Source organism: Ascaphus truei, chromosome 5 (genome assembly GCF_040206685.1).
Source record: "Ascaphus truei isolate aAscTru1 chromosome 5, aAscTru1.hap1, whole genome shotgun sequence".
NCBI lineage: Eukaryota > Metazoa > Chordata > Amphibia > Anura > Ascaphidae > Ascaphus > Ascaphus truei.
Genome location: NC_134487.1, coordinates 282,730,398 through 282,750,716, shown reverse-complemented (window position 1 = coordinate 282,750,716; position 20,319 = coordinate 282,730,398). Strand labels below are relative to the sequence as shown.

Sequence of the window (20,319 nt, the reverse complement as noted above, 5' to 3'; positions counted from 1 at the left end):
GTGATAATAACACAGAGTGATATAATAACATACAGAGATAATAACAGTGATATAATAACATACAGAGATAATAACAGTGATATAAGAACATGCAGGGTGATATAACACTCAGAGCCATAAAATCACATGAAAAGTCATAACAACATGCAATGAGATCTAATCATATGTATAGTGATATAATAACATGCAGAGCCAGGGACGCCGACAGAGTTCCCGGGGCCCACCGGGCAGGAGAGAGAGATAGGAAGACGCGCAGAAGCTGGGGAGAGCCGGGGCCTGGCAGCAACCAGAAGCCCAGCAGCCAGACGCAGAAGTTGGGCCCAACCTCTGACCGGACCTTCCGCGTCACCGGGCCCCCCGCAGCCACCGGGCCCAGGACACTTTTCCCCCATCTCACCCCCCTGTCGAAGGCCCTGTGCATAGGTCATATAACTACATGCAGAGCAATCTAATATAATAACATGCAGTGTGATGTAATAACATAAAGAGCAATGCATTGTGGGCTGATCAGACCGCGAGGGGCTTAGAGAAAACAAAGAATTGGACAATGTATAAGGAATTGTTTAATGAAAGCGCGCATCCTTAGCGGTATATGTAGGTGTCATTATCCATGTTCTTATTCTTTATGCTGTATGCGTCACGCTCACATATATGAAACAGTAAGAATTGTTTGTGTCTACTTGCATTTGTCTTTTATGGCAAGAGAAATCTAACGGACAGTTTTCACGCATTTACGGCGCACAAACGTGGCGTATACTTGTCATTTTTTAAAATTACATGTTATTTGCGTGTGAGCGACACCAACACATTGTTCGCTATCTCTGCGTCGGTTTTACAACAAAATGAATTTCAGTGACACTTGCCCCCTGCCCCCTGCCCTTTTACCTTTGTCTCTTGGAATTTGTTTATTCTGCTGCTATTTCCCTGGTGCAAAACTTTGAGGAATGGACACCGCCAGGCAGAATAAGTAGATCGCATATATACCTTTCTCTAATTCTAGCTGCATTAGAATAGGATAGGGAAAGATTCAGGGCTCTCTACGTCTTATATAAATATCAATGTATATCGCCAGTGCCCAGTATGGATTCCTTAAATACTGGTCTCGCTGACCCCACCTGTCTACTAAGGGGTTAATACAGATATTACGGTAACACCCAAATACTAACGTACCCCCCAAAGGGTCCTGTGGAGCCTTTAGTAAACCCTTACTAAGGGGTCTACCTGGTAAAATGTTGATTGATGTAATGTAGTTTTTAGCACCTACATTGTATTCTCTTGAGTATGTACAGTATATACGGTAGTGGGGATTTTTTTTAATGTAGATATACCAGCCTGGGGTAAGTGATAGCAGTCACCTGTATGTTTTGGCAGTGGCCTGATATCGGCAGGCTTCGAACTTTAATAAATAATATGTGGACAGGTCATTTTGACTCAATTACTCATTTACACCGCGTTATGAATATTACCGGCATACTGTCTCGCTGCAGGAAGAAGCCCTTTCTCTCTGCTGTACCGCTGATTACATGGTTTTACTGAGAGATCAATAACAATAATTATATATCCCGGCCAGTGGTGGGAGCGGTTATATGGGGCAATAGGAGGAGTTGTAGGAAGGTGTTATATGGAGCAATAAAACGAGTTATAGGGAGCTGTTATATAGAGGAATAGGAGGAGTTATAAAGAGAAATTATATGGAGCAATAGAGAGCATTTAGTTGGAGGAAAAGGAGAAGTTATAGGGGGTGTTTAAATGGTGCAATAGGAGGGGTTATAGGGCATGGCTATATGGGGGTCATGATAAGGCCATGAAAATATTCCGTATTTTACTAAACTGGCACATAAACAGTTAACTTAAGTTACCAGTTACAGATTAAAAATACATGTATGGTTTTTATTGAGATCAGTGATCTGGCTTGGCCAGGACGATATTTCACATGATTGTGTAAATTTACTAAATCATGTGGACTATCTTCCTGGCCGCACCCTCTGCCGTTTCCAGAACACGAGGATTCCTTTTAAAGCTTCAGTTCAAGCAATATCCTACATGTGTTTTTTTTTTTTTTAAAATAAGTCAGTTGTGTATTATGAGAAAATACATGTAGCATTTAAAATGTTTTTAAAAATAAACAATTTTAAAGAAATGTTTAATGTATCCTAATGTAACAAGCATTTTTGTTCCTATAGCAACCATTTACAAAGTCACATCCCCTTCCCCAGAAACAGCATCACCTTTTTGAGCCCTACCCTCTCTATCAGTGAACCAATTGAATCTAGTGCCTGCCTGGTCACATGACCTTCTTAACAGAACTTTGGGTGTCAGTGCAGCAGAAGAGGACCCAAGATGCATGTAGTGACCCCCCGAGCCGAATCTTCAGCCATCGATTACAGGAGAACGAATCAATCAGCAACTTAGCTAATCACTTGTCAGTGTGCAGATTGTATTGATGCACATATTGAATGAATTTTTTTTTAAACGACAGCTTGAACTGCAGCGTTAAGTTACATTAAGAGGGTTTTTTGGGGGCTTATTTCTACTGTCAGAAAGAGTTGTGACTCCAGGTTTCAATCACCCAACTTTCCGAATCCAGGTTTTGGTCCCAAATAACCTCACTTCTAGACAAACACAGAAAACCAGGCCAGTCACTGACCTCAATAAAAACAATACATGTATTTTTAATCTGTAGCTGATAACGCAAGTTAACTGTTTGTGTGCCAGTTTATTAAAATACTTTATATTTTCATGGCCTTATGGGGCAATAGGAGGAGTTATAGAGAGCAGTTATATGGGGTAATATGAGTTCTAGGGAGAGGTTATATGGGGCAATAGGAGGAGGAGTTATAGAGAGAGAGTATACGGGCCAAAAAGAGGAATTATAGGGAGTGGTAATAATGTATGGAGAAATAGGAGGAGTTATAGAGAACGGTTATATGGGGCAATAGGAGGAGTTCTAGGGTGCGGTTATACAGTATGGGGCAAAAGGAGGAATTATAGGGAGCAATAGGAGGATTTATATGGGGTAATAGGAGGACTTATAATAAGAGGTTATATAGGGCAATAGGAGGAGTTACAGAGGGGTATGTGCAGTAATAGGAGGAGTTACAGAGAGGGGTATATGCAGTAACAGGAGGAGTTACGGAGGGGTATATGCAGTAACAGGAGGAGTTACAGAGAGGGTATATGCAGTAACAGGAGGTGTTACAGAGAGGAGTATATGCAGTAACAGGAGGAGTTACAGAGAGGGGTATATGCAGTAACAGGAGGAGTTACAGAGAGGGGTATATGCAGTAACAGGAGGAGTTACAGAGAGGGGTATATGCAGTAACAGGAGGAGTTACAGAGAGGGGTATATGCAGTAACAGGAGGAGTTACAGAGAGGGGTATATGCAGTAACAGGAGGAGTTACAGAGGGGTATATGCAGTAATAGGATGAGTTATAGAGAGGAGTATATGCAGTAATAGGAGTGTAACAGTGTTTCCCCCCCCCCCCCCCAATCTCATATTGGCCCCTTACGTGAGGAAACTGCCCCATGTTACATGTACTATAGTGTGGTGCACCTGCTGGCTTACAGAATTCCTGAGTCTTCCGCGGTGATATTGGGAAGTACATCAGGACTGGCTCGTGAGGTAATGCTTAGAACTACTCACTTCTGGTACAGCGCCTCCATCTCTTCCAGGTCCCCACGACAGCAGGGAGGTGTCTCTGGAAGAGAACCTCTGGGTGCAGCTTCTCCCTGAATGACTCCACTCTCAGGCAAGAAGGTTCTTTCAAATTGGACATTCTTTATTGTCATCTTTGGTGGCAGATTGCCCATCACTGCGGCCGGTCTCTAGCCGCACATCATAAAGGTTGCCCACCTCAAGGAAGTCCCTGGACACCACTCCTAGTCAGGGCCCTAGAAGCTGTCCTTGCTCTTCCCTTACTCTCTAATAGAGTAAGGGGAATAGTCTGCCCACCTCTCCCCTAAGGGAGGGCCACAATCCTTGCCAGAGCCCTGGCACTGTGTTGGGTCAGACAGTCTCATTCAAGTGGGATGAGACCCTCACACACTCCACGTCAACACTAAATTCAGGAAGTGATGCATACTATATAGCTCCAGTAGGCACCACCCCTGTGTCACTGTAAGTGGACACAGAGCATGATGTCACTTCCTTCACTATACAATACACATCACAGGGGATGAGGGCAAACCTCATGATTACTCCTGGTAAACCTGCCCTTTTAACAGGGATTATTGCACAGGAGAGGCATGTAACACCAAAATTACACAGGGCTACAGGAGTTACAGAGAGGGGTATATGCAGTAACAGGAGGAGTTACAGAGAGGGGTATATGCAGTAATAGGAGGAGTTACAGAGAGAGGTATATGCAGTAATAGGAGGAGTTACAGAGAGGGGTATATGCAGTAAAAGGAGGAGTTACAGAGGGGTATATGCAGAAATAGGAGGAGTTACAGAGAGGGGTATATGCAGTAATAGAAGGAGTTACAGAGAGGGGTATATGCAGTAATAGGAGGAGTTACAGAGGGGTATATGCAGTAATAGGAGGAGTTACAGAGAGGGGTATATGCAGTAAAAGGAGGAGTTACAGAGGGGTATATGCAGTAATAGGAGGAGTTACAGAGAGGGGTATATGCAGTAATAGAAGGAGTTACAGAGGGGTATATGCAGTAATAGGAGGAGTTACAGAGAGGGGTACATGCAGTAATAGAAGGAGTCACAGAGAGGTATATGCAGTAATAGGAGGAATTACAGAGAGGGGTATATGCAGAAATAGGAGTCACAGAGAGAGGTATATGCAGTAATAGGAGGAATTACAGAGAGGGGTATATGCAGAAATAGAAGGAGTCACAGAGAGGTATATGCAGTAATAGGAGGAGTTACAGAGAGGTATATGCAGAAATAGGAGGAGTTACATGGAGCAAAAAAAATCTAAAGGCAGAAAACAGGATTAATAGCACTTTTAATGCACCCATTACAAAGGCAAGGGACAGCTGCCAAAAAGAGAAATGGTGTTCCATGTTTGCACTCTTGATTACAAGAGGGAGGGGTGGGGAGGCAGGGATGCCAGGCGCAGTGGCTCGGTGCAGGCCCAGGGATGCCAGGCACAGTGGCTCGGTGCAGGCCCAGGGATGCCAGGCGCAGTGGCTCGGTGCAGGCCCAGGGATGCCAGGCGCAGTGGCTCGGTGCAGACCCAGGGATGCCAGACGCAGTGGCTCGGTGCAGGCCCAGGGATGCCAGGCGCAGTGGCTCGGTGCAGGCCCAGGGATGCCAGGCGCAGTGGCTCGGTGCAGGCCCAGGGATGCCAGGCGCAGTGGCTCGGTGCAGGCCCAGGGATGCCAGGCGCAGTGGCTCGGTGGCTCGGTGCAGGCCCAGGGATGCCAGGCGCAGTGGCTCGGTGCAGGCCCAGGGATGCCAGACGCAGTGGCTCGGTGGCTCGGTGCAGGCCCAGGGATGCCAGGCGCAGTGGCTCGGTGCAGGCCCAGGGATGCCAGGCGCAGTGGCTCGGTGCAGGCCCAGGGATGCCAGGCGCAGTGGCTCGGTGCAGGCCCAGGGATGCCAGGCGCAGTGGCTCGGTGCAGGCACAGGGATGCCAGGCTCAGTGGCTCGGTGCAGGCCCAGTGGCTCGGTGCAGGCCCAGGGATGCCAGTCGCAGTGGCTCAGTGGCTCGGTGCAGAACCAGGGATGCCAGACGCAGTGGCTCAGGTGCAGGCCCAGGGATGCCAGTCGCAGTGGCTCAGTGGCTCGGTGCAGGCCCAGGGATGCCAGTCGCAGTGGCTCAGTGGCTCGGTGCAGGCCCAGGGATGCCAGACGCAGTGGCTCGGTGCAGGCCCAGGGATGCCAGTCGCAGTGGCTCAGGTGCAGGCCCAGGGATGCCAGTCGCAGTGGCTCAGTGGCTCGGTGCAGGCCCAGGGATGCCAGGCGCAGTGGCTCGGTGCAGGCCCAGGGATGCCAGGCGCAGTGGCTCGGTGCAGGCCCAGGGATGCCAGACGCAGTGGCTCGGTGGCTCGGTGCAGGCCCAGGGATGCCAGGCGCAGTGGCTCGGTGCAGGCCCAGGGATGCCAGGCGCAGTGGCTCGGTGCAGGCCCAGGGATGCCAGGCGCAGTGGCTCGGTGCAGGCCCAGGGATGCCAGGCGCAGTGGCTCGGTGCAGGCACAGGGATGCCAGGCTCAGTGGCTCGGTGCAGGCCCAGTGGCTCGGTGCAGGCCCAGGGATGCCAGTCGCAGTGGCTCAGTGGCTCGGTGCAGAACCAGGGATGCCAGACGCAGTGGCTCAGGTGCAGGCCCAGGGATGCCAGTCGCAGTGGCTCAGTGGCTCGGTGCAGGCCCAGGGATGCCAGTCGCAGTGGCTCAGTGGCTCGGTGCAGGCCCAGGGATGCCAGAAGCAGTGGCTCGGTGCAGGCCCAGGGATGCCAGGCGCAGTGGCTCGGTGCAGGCCCAGGGATGCCAGGCGCAGTGGCTCGGTGCAGGCCCAGGGATGCCAGGCACAGTGGCTCGGTGCAGGCCCAGGGATGCCAGGCGCAGTGGCTCGGTGCAGGCACAGGGATGCCAGGCGCAGTGGCTCGGTGCAGGCCCAGGGATGCCAGGCGCAGTGGCTCGGTGCAGGCCCAGGGATGCCAGGCGCAGTGGCTCGGTGCAGGCCCAGGGATGCCAGAAGCAGTGGCTCGGTGGCGGCCCAGGAATGCCAGGCGCAGTGGCTCGGTGGCGGCCCAGGGATGCTAGACGCAGTGGCTCGGTGCAGGCCCAGGGATGCCAGGCGCAGTAGCTCGGTGCAGACCCAGGGATGCCAGGCACAGTGGCTCGGTGCAGGCCCAGGGATGCCAGGCGCAGTGGCTCAGTGCAGACCCAGGGATGCCAGGCGCAGTGGCTCGGTGCAGGCCCTGGGATGCCAGGCGCAGTGGCTCGGTGCAGGCCCAGGGATGCCAGGCGCAGTGACTCGGTGTAGGCCCAGGGATGCCAGGCGCAGTGGCTCGGTGCAGGCCCAGGGATGCCAGGCGCAGTGGCTCGGTGCAGGCCCGGGGATGCCAGGCGCAGTGGCTCGGTGCAGGCACAGGGATGCCAGGCGCAGTGGCTCGGTGGCTCGGTGCAGGCCCAGGGATGCCAGGCGCAGTGGCTCGGTGCAGGCCCAGGGATGCCAGACGCAGTGGCTCGGTGCAGGCCCAGGGATGCTCGGTGCAGGCCCAGGGATGCCAGGCGCAGTGGCTCGGTGCAGGCACAGGGATGCCAGGCGCAGTGGCTCGGTGCATACCCAGGGATGCCAGGCGCAGTGGCTCGGTGGCTCGGTGCAGGCCCAGGGATGCCAGGCGCAGTGGCTCAGTGCAGGCCCAGGGATGCCAGGCGCAGTGGCTCAGTGCAGACCCAGGGATGCCAGGCGCAGTGGCTCGGTGCAGGCCCTGGGATGCCAGGCGCAGTGGCTCGGTGCAGGCCCAGGGATGCCAGGCGCAGTGACTCGGTGTAGGCCCAGGGATGCCAGGCGCAGTGGCTCGGTGCAGGCCCAGGGATGCCAGGCGCAGTGGCTCGGTGCAGGCCCAGGGATGCCAGGCGCAGTGGCTCGGTGCAGGCCCGGGGATGCCAGGCGCAGTGGCTCGGTGCAGGCACAGGGATGCCAGGCGCAGTGGCTCGGTGGCTCGGTGCAGGCCCAGGGATGCCAGGCGCAGTGGCTCGGTGCAGGCCCAGGGATGCCAGACGCAGTGGCTCGGTGCAGGCCCAGGGATGCTCGGTGCAGGCCCAGGGATGCCAGGCGCAGTGGCTCGGTGCAGGCACAGGGATGCCAGGCGCAGTGGCTCGGTGCATACCCAGGGATGCCAGGCGCAGTGGCTCGGTGGCTCGGTGCAGGCCCAGACTAAACAAGGTCATTTCCCACTTTGTTAGAGGCGTAGGTGGTTTGGTTTTCTGGTATATTGGCTTGGAAGGAGAAGAGGGGGGCTTGTTCGGGCAGGACAGCATTCACCCTTCAGGCATGGGTACAGACATTTTGAACGTGTGCTTGCAGGATGTGCTGGAGGAGGCGGTTAGTTTGGTGGGGCTGGTTTCAAGTTTTTAAATAGCCCTGCCTTGCCGGCTCGGTTTCAGTGGTGCCAGATGGGGTCCTGCGGCATGTATGTGATTTGGTTATGGCTATTGGGGGGGAAGGGTTTGCTCTGTGTTTTGTTAGTGGACCTACTGGTGTCACAATGGGAATACGGTCATGTTATTTGCTGTCCGGTCAGCAACGGGGGTCACATGTTGCGGTTACCTGTGGGTTTGTGACACAGTAACGGCCAGTCGGGGAAGGATTAAAGTTATGGTTTGGGATATTAACATTAAGTGGCTAATAATTGAAAAGCTGTATGTTATTAATAATAAGAGAGGTGTGGCCACTTTACTCCAGTGCGTTGTCGTGTGTTTATTGTTGGGATGTGGCAGGTGGGGGGACGGTTCGACATGGGGGCATCATTAGGTCGTATTCACAGTGATGCCAGGACAGAATACAGGGGAAGGTCACAGGCTCCAGTCCAGGTGTATAAAGAGTGTTTGAGTTGTAAGAGTTCAGTCCCATGTAAAGGGTCCCAAAAAATAACCTGAACACAACTTCTGTGTTGTCGGATTGTAGTCAATCACCATTATACTGCTTTACTTATGTAACCCCCCTCCTAAAGGGTTACTAGCCGGTTATCATATGCTGGGCCTCACCGTGTGTTGCTATGGGGATTCTGATGTCATGGCAGAGTATTTAGGAGAGAGAAAATTCGAGAAGGTTAGGTTCCTGGAGAACAAGAGGAGAGGAGCCTCGGGGAGATGGACTCATAAAGTAGTAGAACAGACCAGGCCTCCCTTTATTTATTATGTTGTAGAGAGGGACAGTGCCTTTTAAGTTAGTTTCCCAGAAGAAGGCTAATGGAGTCCGGCAGGTTCCAAAGATAGGAAAATGGCACACCACAGAGGATCTCAGAAAAGAGGGCTTCCGGGTGTCGGCGGATCAGCTCTAACCGCAGATCCGCAGTAATACTCATCTATGTCTGTATGGAAGTTCCCAAGCAGCCAAAGGCAGCATTGGTAATGGTAAAGGACCAGCCATGGTCTCCGGAATGGGCTTAGTGTAACCGGGGTAATATAGATGATTATTCCGAAGCAGCAAAAGGGGTACCGGGTCCCATAACAGTTAAGCAACTAAGATGATATACCTCCCTCTGAGTGTTAAGTGCGGGCACCCATGGAAGCACAATATTTATGAGTAACCATGCAAAACAGTACAACGTTGTTATGTGAGTGTGTGCGGTCCCGGTGTCTGGGGACACAAATAAAAGATTGTTGAAAACAAATGTACCTGGTGCCCATTATTTTCCATCCGTGCTGCCTCATCGCCCAGCCACCTGAACCCAGCACCCTGAGTCAAGGTAACCCACGATGAGGTGCCAAACACAGTACAAGATGTGATCTCCCTGTACGCCGGGCAGGGAGGGTTATACTTATTTGTATGTTGTGTAAAATAAACATGTTTTACTTTTCTCTGGCTTCTGTTCATTCAGGTATATCACACACTTCTGTTTGCCTGTCTGACTAATGACGGCTTCATAATTACTACACAAACAATGGACAGCTATAGTTTCGAGGACTGACAAACAGTCTTATAGGCCAAAGCAGTGTCACCATCGGGGGGGGGGGGTGCGGGGGGATAGCTGGGTCAACTGTCCTGGGCCCGGCGCTGAAGGATCTCTAGGTTTGGCTGGGTGAGCTTTCCAGGCTGCTCACGCAACCCATCGCCATCTTCACGACTGTCCCAGAGCCACGGGCAAGCCGGTGAAACCTGGTGGTGTCCCTTGGAAATAGATACTGGATAAAGATTGTAATAACCACCCTAGACATTCAGGAAATGATAAATGTGCTGCTTATACAGTACCAATCTGACTGTCGCTGACACGTCATACATAGGCCAGGACTCTGACACCGATTCACTTTAGATCTAGGACGGATGTCCTGTGAAAGGTCAGGGATGGGGTATGTTTCCTTATTAATTGGTAAGGAGACAGGTCAGGATTTTATCTCCGATTAGAAATTAGGATGGTCTGGTCCTGAACACGAGTCAGGTGGTTTCCAATGAGAGGTTACAACAAGAAGCCCCTCACTCAGTGCCTTGGGGGCAGCTTCAGTATGTGGAAAGTCAGGGAGCAGAGCGGTGTTAGCTCTGGCTGAGTGCTCTGTGTGCAGAACACAATGACCTGCTGATATACACGCACTATGCCCTCTGTGCTCTGCGCTCTGTCTCTGTGATCTGTACTCTGTTTGCTCTGTCCACTGCTCTCTGTCTCTCTGTCTTCTCTGCGCTCTGTATTTTATCTGCTTTGGGCTCTGGCTCTGTACCTGTCTGATCTACGCTCTGCACTCTTTCTGCTCTGCTCTCTTCGCTCTGTACCCTGTCTGATCTGCGCTCTGCACCCTGATCTGCGCTCTGCTCTCTTTGCTCTGTACCCTGTCTGATCTGCGCTCTACTCTCTTCACTCTGTACCCTGTCTGATCTGCGCTCTGCTCTCTTCGCTCTGTACCCTGATCTGCGCTCTGCTCTCTTTGCTCTGTACCCTGTCTGATCTGCGCTCTACTCTCTTCGCTCTGTACCCTGTCTGATCTGCGCTCTGCTCTCTGCTCTCTTCGCTCTGTACCCTGATCTGCGCTCTGCTCTGTATCCTGTCTGATCTGCGCTCTGCTCTCTTCGCTCTGTACCCTGATCTGCACCCTGCTCTCTTCGCTCTGTACCCTGATCTGCGCTCTGCTCTCTTTGCTCTGTACCCTGTCTGATCTGCGCTCTGCTCTCTTTGCTCTGTACCCTGTCTGATCTGCGCTCTGCTCTCTTTGCTCTGTACCCTGTCTGATCTGCGCTCTGCTCTCTGCGCTCTGTACCCTGTCTGATCTGCGCCCTGCTCTCTTCGCTCTGTACCCTGATCTGCGCTCTGCTCTCTTTGCTCTGTACCCTGTCTGATCTGCGCTCTGCTCTCTTTGCTCTGTACCCTGTCTGATCTGCGCTCTGCTCTCTTCGCTCTGTACCCTGATCTGCACCCTGCTCTCTTCGCTCTGTACCCTGATCTGCGCTCTGCTCTCTGCGCTCTGTACCCTGTCTGATCTGCGCTCTGCTCTCTTCGCTCTGTACCCTGATCTGCGCCCTGCTCTCTTTGCTCTGTACCCTGTCTGATCTGCGCTCTGCTCTCTTCGCTCTGTACCCTGATCTGCGCCCTGCTCTCTTCGCTCTGTACCGTCTGATCTGCGCTCTGCTCTCTTTGCTCTGTACCCTGTCTGATCTGCGCTCTGCTCTCTTTGCTCTGTACCCTGTCTGATCTGCGCTCTGCTCTCTTCACTCTGTACCCTGTCTGATCTGCGCTCTGCTCTCTTCGCTCTGTACCCTGTCTGATCTGCGCTCTGCTCTCTTCACTCTGTACCATGTCTGATCTGCGCTCTGCTCTCTTCGTTCTGTACCCTGTCTGATCTGCACTCTTCTCTCTTCACTCTGTACCATGTCTGATCTGCGCTCTACTCTCTTCGCTCTGTACCCTGTCTGATCTGCTCTCTTCGCTCTGTACCCTGATCTGCGCTCTGCTCTCTTCGCTCTGTACCCTGATCTGCGCCCTGCTCTCTTCGCTCTGTACCGTCTGATCTGCGCTCTGCTCTCTTTGCTCTGTACCCTGTCTGATCTGCGCTCTGCTCTCTTTGCTCTGTACCCTGTCTGATCTGCGCTCTGCTCTCTTCACTCTGTACCCTGTCTGATCTGCACTCTGCTCTCTGCGCTCTGTACCCTGTCTGATCTGCGCTCTGCTCTCTTTGCTCTGTACCCTGTCTGATCTGCGCTCTGCTCTCTTCACTCTGTACCCTGTCTGATCTGCGCTCTGCTCTCTGCGCTCTGTACCCTGTCTGATCTGCGCTCTGCTCTCTGCGCTCTGTACCCTGTCTGATCTGCGCTCTGCTCTCTTCACTCTGTACCATGTCTGATCTGCGCTCTGCTCTCTTCGTTCTGTACCCTGTCTGATCTGCACTCTTCTCTCTTCACTCTGTACCATGTCTGATCTGCGCTCTGCTCTCTTCACTCTGTACCCTGTCTGATCTGCGCTCTGCTCTCTTCACTCTGTACCCTGTCTGATCTGCGCTCTGCTCTCTTCACTCTGTACCCTGTCTGATATGCGCTCTGCTCTCTTCGCTCTGTACCCTGTCTGATCTGCGCTCTGCTCTCTTCGCTCTGTACCCTGTCTGATCTGCGCTTTGCTCTCTGAGCTCTGTACCCTGTCTGATCTGCGCTCTGCTCTCTGCGTTCTGTACCATCTCTGATCTGCGCTCTGCTCTCTGCACTCTCTACCCTGTCTGATCTGCGCTCTGCTCTCTGCGCTCTGAACTTTGTCTGATCTGCGCTCTGCTCTCTTCGCTCTGTACCGTCTGATCTGCGCTCTGCTCTCTGCGCTCTCTACCCTGTCTGATCTGCGCTCTGCTCTCTTCACTCTGTACCCTGTCTGATCTGCGCTCTGCTCTCTGCGCTCTGAACCTTGTCTGATCTGCGCTCTGCTCTCTGCGCTCTGTACCCTGTCTGATCTGCGCTCTGCTCTCTGAGCTCTGTACCCTGTCTGATCTGCGCTCTGCTCTCTTCACTCTGTACCCTGTCTGATCTGCGCTCTGCTCTCTGCGCTCTGAACCTTGTCTGATCTGCGCTCTGCTCTCTGCGCTCTGTACCCTGTCTGATCTGCGCTCTGCTCTCTGCGCTCTGTACCGTCTGATCTGCGCTCTGCTCTCTGCGCTCTGTACCCTGTCTGATCTGCGCTCTGCTCTCTTCACTCTGTACCCTGTCTGATCTGCGTTCTGCTCTCTGAGCTCTGTACCCTGTCTGATCTGCGCTCTGCTCTCTGCGCTCTGTACCGTCTGATCTGCGCTCTGCTCTCTTCGCTCTGTACCCTGATCTGCACTCTGCTCTCTGCGCTCTCTACCCTGTCTGATCTGCGCTCTGCTCTCTGCGCTCTGTACCTTGTCTGATCTGCGCTCTGCTCTCGTCGCTCTTCGCTCTGCAATTTTAGTTATGCACACAACTCCCCATGATTACTGCTGTTTTGCCTCCAAGCAGTTATACAGCATTGTGTGTTTTATAAATAGCTCAGCACGCATCACATCTCTGCAGCTCTGCGCTGTGCCCAGACTGTCACACTCACACATCAGAAGGGGACAGATTTTTCCACTTGTAAAGAAGCGTCAGCTGCCTTAAAATTACACATGAAGCCCCCTCCTGTCAGAGCAGAATCCTCCAGGGAAGAGAGGGTGGGGGAACTTGCATGTCTCCGTTATTTATTGGAAGGCAGTCTCACTCGCTAGGAATGAGTCTCACTCGCTAGGAATGAGTCTCACTCGCTAGGAATGAGTCTCACTCGCTAGGAATGAGCCACACTCGCTAGGAATGAGCCTCACTCGCTAGGAATGAGTCTCACTCACTAGGAATGAGTCTCACTCGCTAGGAATGAGTCACACTCACTAGGAATGAGTCTCACTCGCTAGGAATGAGTCTCACTCGCTAGGAATGAGCCTCACTCACTAGAATTGAGTCTCGCTCGCTAGGAATGAGTCTCGCTCGCTAGGAATGAGTCTCGCTCGCTAGGATTGAGTTTCACTCGCTAGGAATGAGTCTCGCTCGCTAGGAATGAGTCTCGCTCGCTAGGAATGAGTTTCACTCGCTAGGAATGAGTCTCACTCGCTAGGAATGAGTCTCACTCGCTAGGAATGAGTCTCACTCGCTAGGAATGAGTTTCACTCGCAAGGAATGAGTCTCACTCGCAAGGAATGAGTTTCGCTCGCTAGGAATGAGTTTCGCTCGCTAGGAATGAGTTTCGCTCGCTAGGAATGAGTCTCGCTCGCTAGGAATGAGTCTCACTCGCTAGGAATGAGTTTCACTCGCTAGGAATGAGTCTCACTCGCTAGGAATGAGTCTCACTCGCTAGGAATGAGTTTCACTCGCTAGGAATGAGTCTCACTCGCTAGGATTGAGTCTCACTCGCTAGGAATGAGTTTCACTCGCTAGGAATGAGTCTCACTCGCAAGGAATGAGTCTCACTCGCTAGGAATGAGTCTTGCTCGCTAGGAATGAGTCTCGCTTATTAGGAATGAGTCTCGCTTATTAGGAATGAGTCTCACTTATTAGGAGTGAGTCAAGCTTGTGAGAGTTGGAACTAAGTGGAACTGCAGCATTAGGTTAGCTGAGGATTTCAGATTCTTAATACCTTTAACCCTTCAACAGAGAGGGTAAAGCAGCACATCACAGACCTCCAGCAGTGAAGGGGTTCGCGTGCCCCAGTTCCTCTCTCCCTCGTACTTCTCCTCACCAGGTTGGTGCCACAAGGAAAGGAAGCAGTTTATTTTTACAGCGCCCCAGTGATGCTGAAGTAACCTGCCCTGACAGCCTCGCAGACTGTGTGAGAGGAGCACTGCGCTCCCCTGAGGGCACCGAGCGCACGTGGGACTGGGCCAGCGGGGCGATGGGTGTCTGGGGATTTGGGAAGGCAGATAGATGGTGAGATGAGACAGGGGATCGGTGCTCTGGGGCAGTGACACTGTCTGGCGAACGTCACCCGATTCCCAAACAAGGTGCAAAAAAAAAAACCTTCTCATGCTCAGATCTGTCCTGGGAATACTCTAGAGCGGGGGGTGGCCAACTCCAGTCCTCAAGGGCCATCAACAGGTCCGGTTTGAAGGATATCCCTGCTTCAGCACAGGTGGCTCAATCAGACTGATCCGCCTGTGCTGAAGCAGGGATATCCTTCACACCTGACCTATTGGGGGCCCTTGAGGACTGGAATTGGCCGCACCTGCTCTTAAGTGGCACAGGATTGAGCACTAGGTGCCCTGACTCACACTCACACGCTGCTCCCAGACTCCTCCAGTCTTACTCAGGCCACCAGACACTACGTCACAGGGGGTTATTTCCCAAAGTCTTACGCCTGCAAAACGTTAGTAAAACCAGCGCTAACAAGGCTCCAGGTGTTCTGCAAGGAAAAAATGCAAGGTCCAGAGCCACTGAACTCCGTGGACCTGTTCCATGTCCCGTTCATGGTAACACTGCATTCACTAAAGTAATGTAATGTTAGCAGCCTCGCGTTCTGAAGCACAGAGCCAGTTCTATGCAGATTGTGTGTAAACGAGCCGCTCGCAGAAGAACCCCTTACTCACAGAGCTCTGTTAATCGTAAAATAATAATCTTACATTGGGTAAGTCAGGAGTGCTCAACTCCAGCTCTCAAGCCTTTCAGGATATCCCAGCTTCAGCACAGGGGACTCAAGCAGTCCCAGCTTCAGCACAGGTGGCTCAATCAGTCCCTGCTTCAGCACAGGTGGCTCAAATCAGTCCCTGCTTCAGCACAGGTGGCTCAAATCAGAGGCGCAGTGTTCGACAAGTAACAGTTCCAAGTTATTCCATATTTGATGACAGGGTATTTAGCACTGAATAGTTAACCAAGGGACTTAGTGAAGGGGTTCTCCACTCCAGTCCTCAAGACCCCCTCCCCCCGCATCCCCCCAACAGGACAGGCTTTAAGGATATCCCAGCTTTAGCACTGGTGGCTCCTGTCAAAGACGGAGCCTCTGATTGAGCCACCTGTGCTGAAGCAGGGACTGATTGAGCCACCTGTGCTGAAGCTGGGATATCCTGAAAACCAGACCTGTTTCGGGGGGCTTGAGGACTGGAGTTGAGCACCCCTGATGTAAGTCATACATAACTTGACATTATTCCCATGCCCAACCAGACACTAAAATAGAAGGAAAGCAACAGGCAGAAAGCCACATTTCATTGCGTGGCCGGGGAAAGCACCAGGTGTAGGGATGACTTAAACAATGTAGCATTATTTCCCTGCAGTTTTCCCCTCTCCCCTCCTCCCAAAGCCCTATGTCAGTGTTTGCCTGGGAGTAATGTTATCCTGACATAGCATGACATTCACACTATGCTGATGAGCTGTAGTATGGACATTCCTTTTTAGCATATACAGGCATACCCCGGTTTAAGCTGCATCAAGGAAACCCTGCTGAGCTGCATCAGGGAGAGCCCGCTGAGCTGCATCAGGGAGAGCAAGCTGAGCTGCATCAGGGAGACCCAGCTGAGATGTAAGAGTGATTCCCCGCTGAGCTGCATCAGGGAGACCCCGCTGAGATGTATCAGTGAGACCCCGCTGAGTTGTATCAGTGAGACCCCGCTGAATTGTATCTGTGAGACCCCGCTGAGATGTATCAGTGAGACCCCGCTGAGATGTATGAGTGAGACCCCGCTGAGATGTATGAGTGAGACCCCGCTGAGTTGTATCAGTGAGACCCCGCTGAGATGTATCAGTGAGACCCCGCTGAGATGTATCAGTGAGACCCCGCTGAGATGTATCAGTGAGACCCCGCTGAGATGTATCAGTGAGACCCCGCTGAGATGTATCAGTGAGACCCCGCTGAGGTGTATCAGTGAGACCCCGCTGAGGTGTATCAGTGAGACCCCGCTGAGGTGTATCAATGAGACCCCGCTGAGGTGTATCAGTGAGACCCCGCTGAGATGTATGAGTGAGACCCCGCTGAGATGTATCAGTGAGACCCAGCTGAGATGTATCAGTGAGACCCCGCTGAGGTGTATCAGTGAGACCCCGCTGAGGTGTATCAGTGAGACCCCGCTGAGGTGTATCAATGAGACCCCGCTGAGGTGTATCAGTGAGACCCCGCTGAGATGTATGAGTGAGACCCCGCTGAGATGTATCAGTGAGACCCAGCTGAGATGTATCAGTGAGACCCCGCTGAGTTATATCAGTGAGACCCCGCTGAGATGTATGAGTGAGACCCCGCTGAGATGTATCAGTGAGACCCCGCTGAGGTGTATGAGTGAGACCCCGCTGAGATGTATCAGTGAGACCCCGCTGAGGTGTATCAGTGAGACCCCGCTGAGATGTATGAGTGAGACGCCGCTGAGATGCATCAGGGAGACCCCGCTGAGTTGTGTCAGTGAGACCCCGCTGAGATGTATGAGTGAGACCCCGCTGAGGTGTATGAGTGAGACCCCGCTGAGATGTATGAGTGAGACGCCGCTGAGATGCATCAGGGAGACCCCGCTGAGATGTATCAGTGAGACCCCGCTGAGGTGTATCAGTGAGACCCCGCTGAGATGTATCAGTGAGACCCCGCTGAGATGTATCAGTGAGACCCGCTGAGATGTATCAGTGAGACCCCGCTGAGTTGTGTCAGTGAGACCCCGCTGAGATGTATCAGTGAGACCCCGCTGAGATGTATCAGTGAGACCCCGCTGAGTTGTGTCAGTGAGACCCCGCTGAGATGTATCAGTGAGACCCCGCTGAGATGTATCAGTGAGACCCCGCTGAGATGTATCAGTGAGACCCCGCTGAGGTGCATCAGGGAGACCCCGCTGAGGTGTATCAGTGAGACCCCGCTGAGATGTATGAGTGAGACCCCGCTGAGGTGTATGAGTGAGACCCCGCTGAGATGTATGAGTGAGACGCCGCTGAGATGCATCAGGGAGACCCCGCTGAGATGTATCAGTGAGACCCCGCTGAGATGTATCAGTGAGACCCCGCTGAGATGTATGAGTGAGACCCCGCTGAGGTGTATGAGTGAGACCCCGCTGAGATGTATCAGTGAGACCCCGCTGAGGTGTATCAGTGAGACCCCGCTGAGATGTATCAGTGAGACCCCGCTGAGGTGTATCAGTGAGACCCCGCTGAGGTGTATCAGTGAGACCCCGCTGAGTTGTATCAGGGAGACCCCGCTGAAGTGTATCAGTGAGACCCCACTGAGATGTATCAGTGAGACCCCGCTGAGATGTATCAGTGAGACCCAGCTGAAATGTATCAGTGAGACCCCGCTGAGTTGTATCAGTGAGACCCCGCTGAGATGTATGAGTGAGACCCCGCTGAGGTGTATGAGTGAGACCCCGCTGAGATGTATGAGTGAGACCCCGCTGAGGTGTATCAGTGAGACCCCGCTGAGGTGTATCAGTGAGACCCTGCTGAGGTGTATCAGTGAGACCCCGCTGAGATGTATCAGTGAGACCCCGCTGAGATGTATCAGTGAGACCCCGCTGAGATGTATCAGTGAGACCCCGCTGAGATGTATCAGTGAGACCCCGCTGAGATGTATCAGTGAGACCCCGCTGAGTTGTATCAGTGAGACCCCGCTGAGATGTATGAGTGTGACCCCGCTGAGGTGTATCAGTGAGACCCCGCTGAGGTGTATCAGTGAGACCCCGCTGAGTTGTATCAGTCAGACCCCGCTGAGATGTATCAGTGAGACCCCGCTGAGGTGTATGAGTGAGACCCCGCTGAGATGCATTAGGGAGACCCCGCTGAGATGTATCAGTGAGACCCCGCTGAGGTGTATCAGTGAGACCCCGCTGAGATGTATCAGTGAGACCCCGCTGAGTTGTATCAGTGAGACCCCGCTGAGGTGTATCAGTGAGACCCCGCTGAGTTGTATCAGTGAGACCCCGCTGAGATGTATCAGTGAGACCCCGCTGAGATGTATCAGTGAGACCCCGCTGAGATGTATCAGTGAGACCCCGCTGAGATGTATCAGTGAGACCCCGCTGAGATGTATCAGTGAGACCCCGCTGAGATGTATCAGTGAGACACCGCTGAGGTGTATCAGTGAGACCCCGCTGAGATGTATCTGTGAGACCCCGCTGAGATGTATCAGTGAGACCCCGCTGAGATGTATCAGTGAGACCCCGCTGAGATGTATGAGTGAGACCCCGCTGAGGTGTATGAGTGAGACCCCGCTGAGATGTATGAGTGAGACGCCGCTGAGATGCATCAGGGAGACCCCGCTGAGTTGTGTCAGTGAGACCCCGCTGAGATGTATGAGTGAGACCCCGCTGAGGTGTATGAGTGAGACCCCGCTGAGATGTATGAGTGAGACGCCGCTGAGATGCATCAGGGAGACCCCGCTGAGATGTATCAGTGAGACCCCGCTGAGGTGTATCAGTGAGACCCCGCTGAGATGTATCAGTGAGACCCCGCTGAGATGTATCAGTGAGACCCGCTGAGATGTATCAGTGAGAACCCGCTGAGTTGTGTCAGTGAGACCCCGCTGAGATGTATCAGTGAGACCCCGCTGAGATGTATCAGTGAGACCCCGCTGAGTTGTGTCAGTGAGACCCCGCTGAGATGTATCAGTGAGACCCCGCTGAGATGTATCAGTGAGACCCCGCTGAGATGTATCAGTGAGACCCCGCTGAGGTGCATCAGGGAGACCCCGCTGAGGTGTATCAGTGAGACCCCGCTGAGATGTATGAGTGAGACCCCGCTGAGATGTATCAGTGAGACCCCGCTGAGGTGTATCAGTGAGACCCCGCTGAGGTGTATCAGTGAGACCCCGCTGAGATGTATGAGTGAGACCCCGCTGAGGTGTATCAGTGAGACCCCGCTGAGGTGTATCAGTGAGACCCCGCTGAGGTGTATCAGTGAGACCCCGCTGAGTTGTATCAGGGAGACCCCGCTGAGGTGTATCAGTGAGACCCTGCTGAGATGTATCAGTGAGACCCCGCTGAGATGTATCAGTGAGACCCCGCTGAGGTGTATCAGTGAGACCCCGCTGAGATGTATCTGTGAGACCCCGCTGAGATGTATCAGTGAGACCCCGCTGAGATGTATCAGTGAGACCCAGCTGAAATGTATCAGTGAGACCCCGCTGAGTTGTATCAGTGAGACCCCGCTGAGATGTATGAGTGAGACCCCGCTGAGGTGTATGAGTGAGACCCCGCTGAGGTGTATCAGTGAGACCCCGCTGAGATGTATCAGTGAGACCCCGCTGAGATGTATCAGTGAGACCCCGCTGAGATGTATCAGTGAGACCCCGCTGAGATGTATCAGTGAGACCCCGCTGAGATGTATGAGTGAGACCCCGCTGAGATGTATGAGTGAGACCCCGCTGAGATGTATCAGTGAGACCCCGCTGAGATGTATCAGTGAGACCCCGCTGAGATGTATCAGTGAGACCCCGCTGAGATGTATCAGTGAGACCCCGCTGAGATGTATCAGTGAGACCCCGCTGAGTTGTATCAGTGAGACCCCGCTGAGATGTATGAGTGAGACCCCGCTGAGGTGTATGAGTGAGACCCCGCTGAGATGTATGAGTGAGACGCCGCTGAGATGCATCAGGGAGACCCCGCTGAGATGTATCAGTGAGACCCCGCTGAGATGTATCAGTGAGACCCGCTGAGATGTATCAGTGAGACCCCGCTGAGGTGTATCAGTGAGACCCCGCTGAGTTGTGTCAGTGAGACCCCGCTGAGATGTATCAGTGAGACCCCGCTGAGATGTATCAGTGAGACCCCGCTGAGTTGTGTCAGTGAGACCCCG

The 20,319-nt window shown here is 53.0% G+C and overlaps 1 protein-coding gene across 1 annotated transcript in view; it reads left to right on the top strand.

Annotated features, from left to right (window-relative positions):
• Nucleotides 1-16,056: 16,056 nt before the first annotated feature.
• The window catches only part of LOC142496047 (sodium- and chloride-dependent GABA transporter 1-like), a 31,613-nt gene continuing 27,350 nt past the window's right edge, over nucleotides 16,057-20,319 (top strand). Inside the window, exon 1 of the mRNA XM_075602332.1 lies at nucleotides 16,057-16,081. The gene's annotated coding sequence lies outside the window, so the exon portion shown is untranslated. The remainder of the gene's footprint in view (nucleotides 16,082-20,319) is intronic.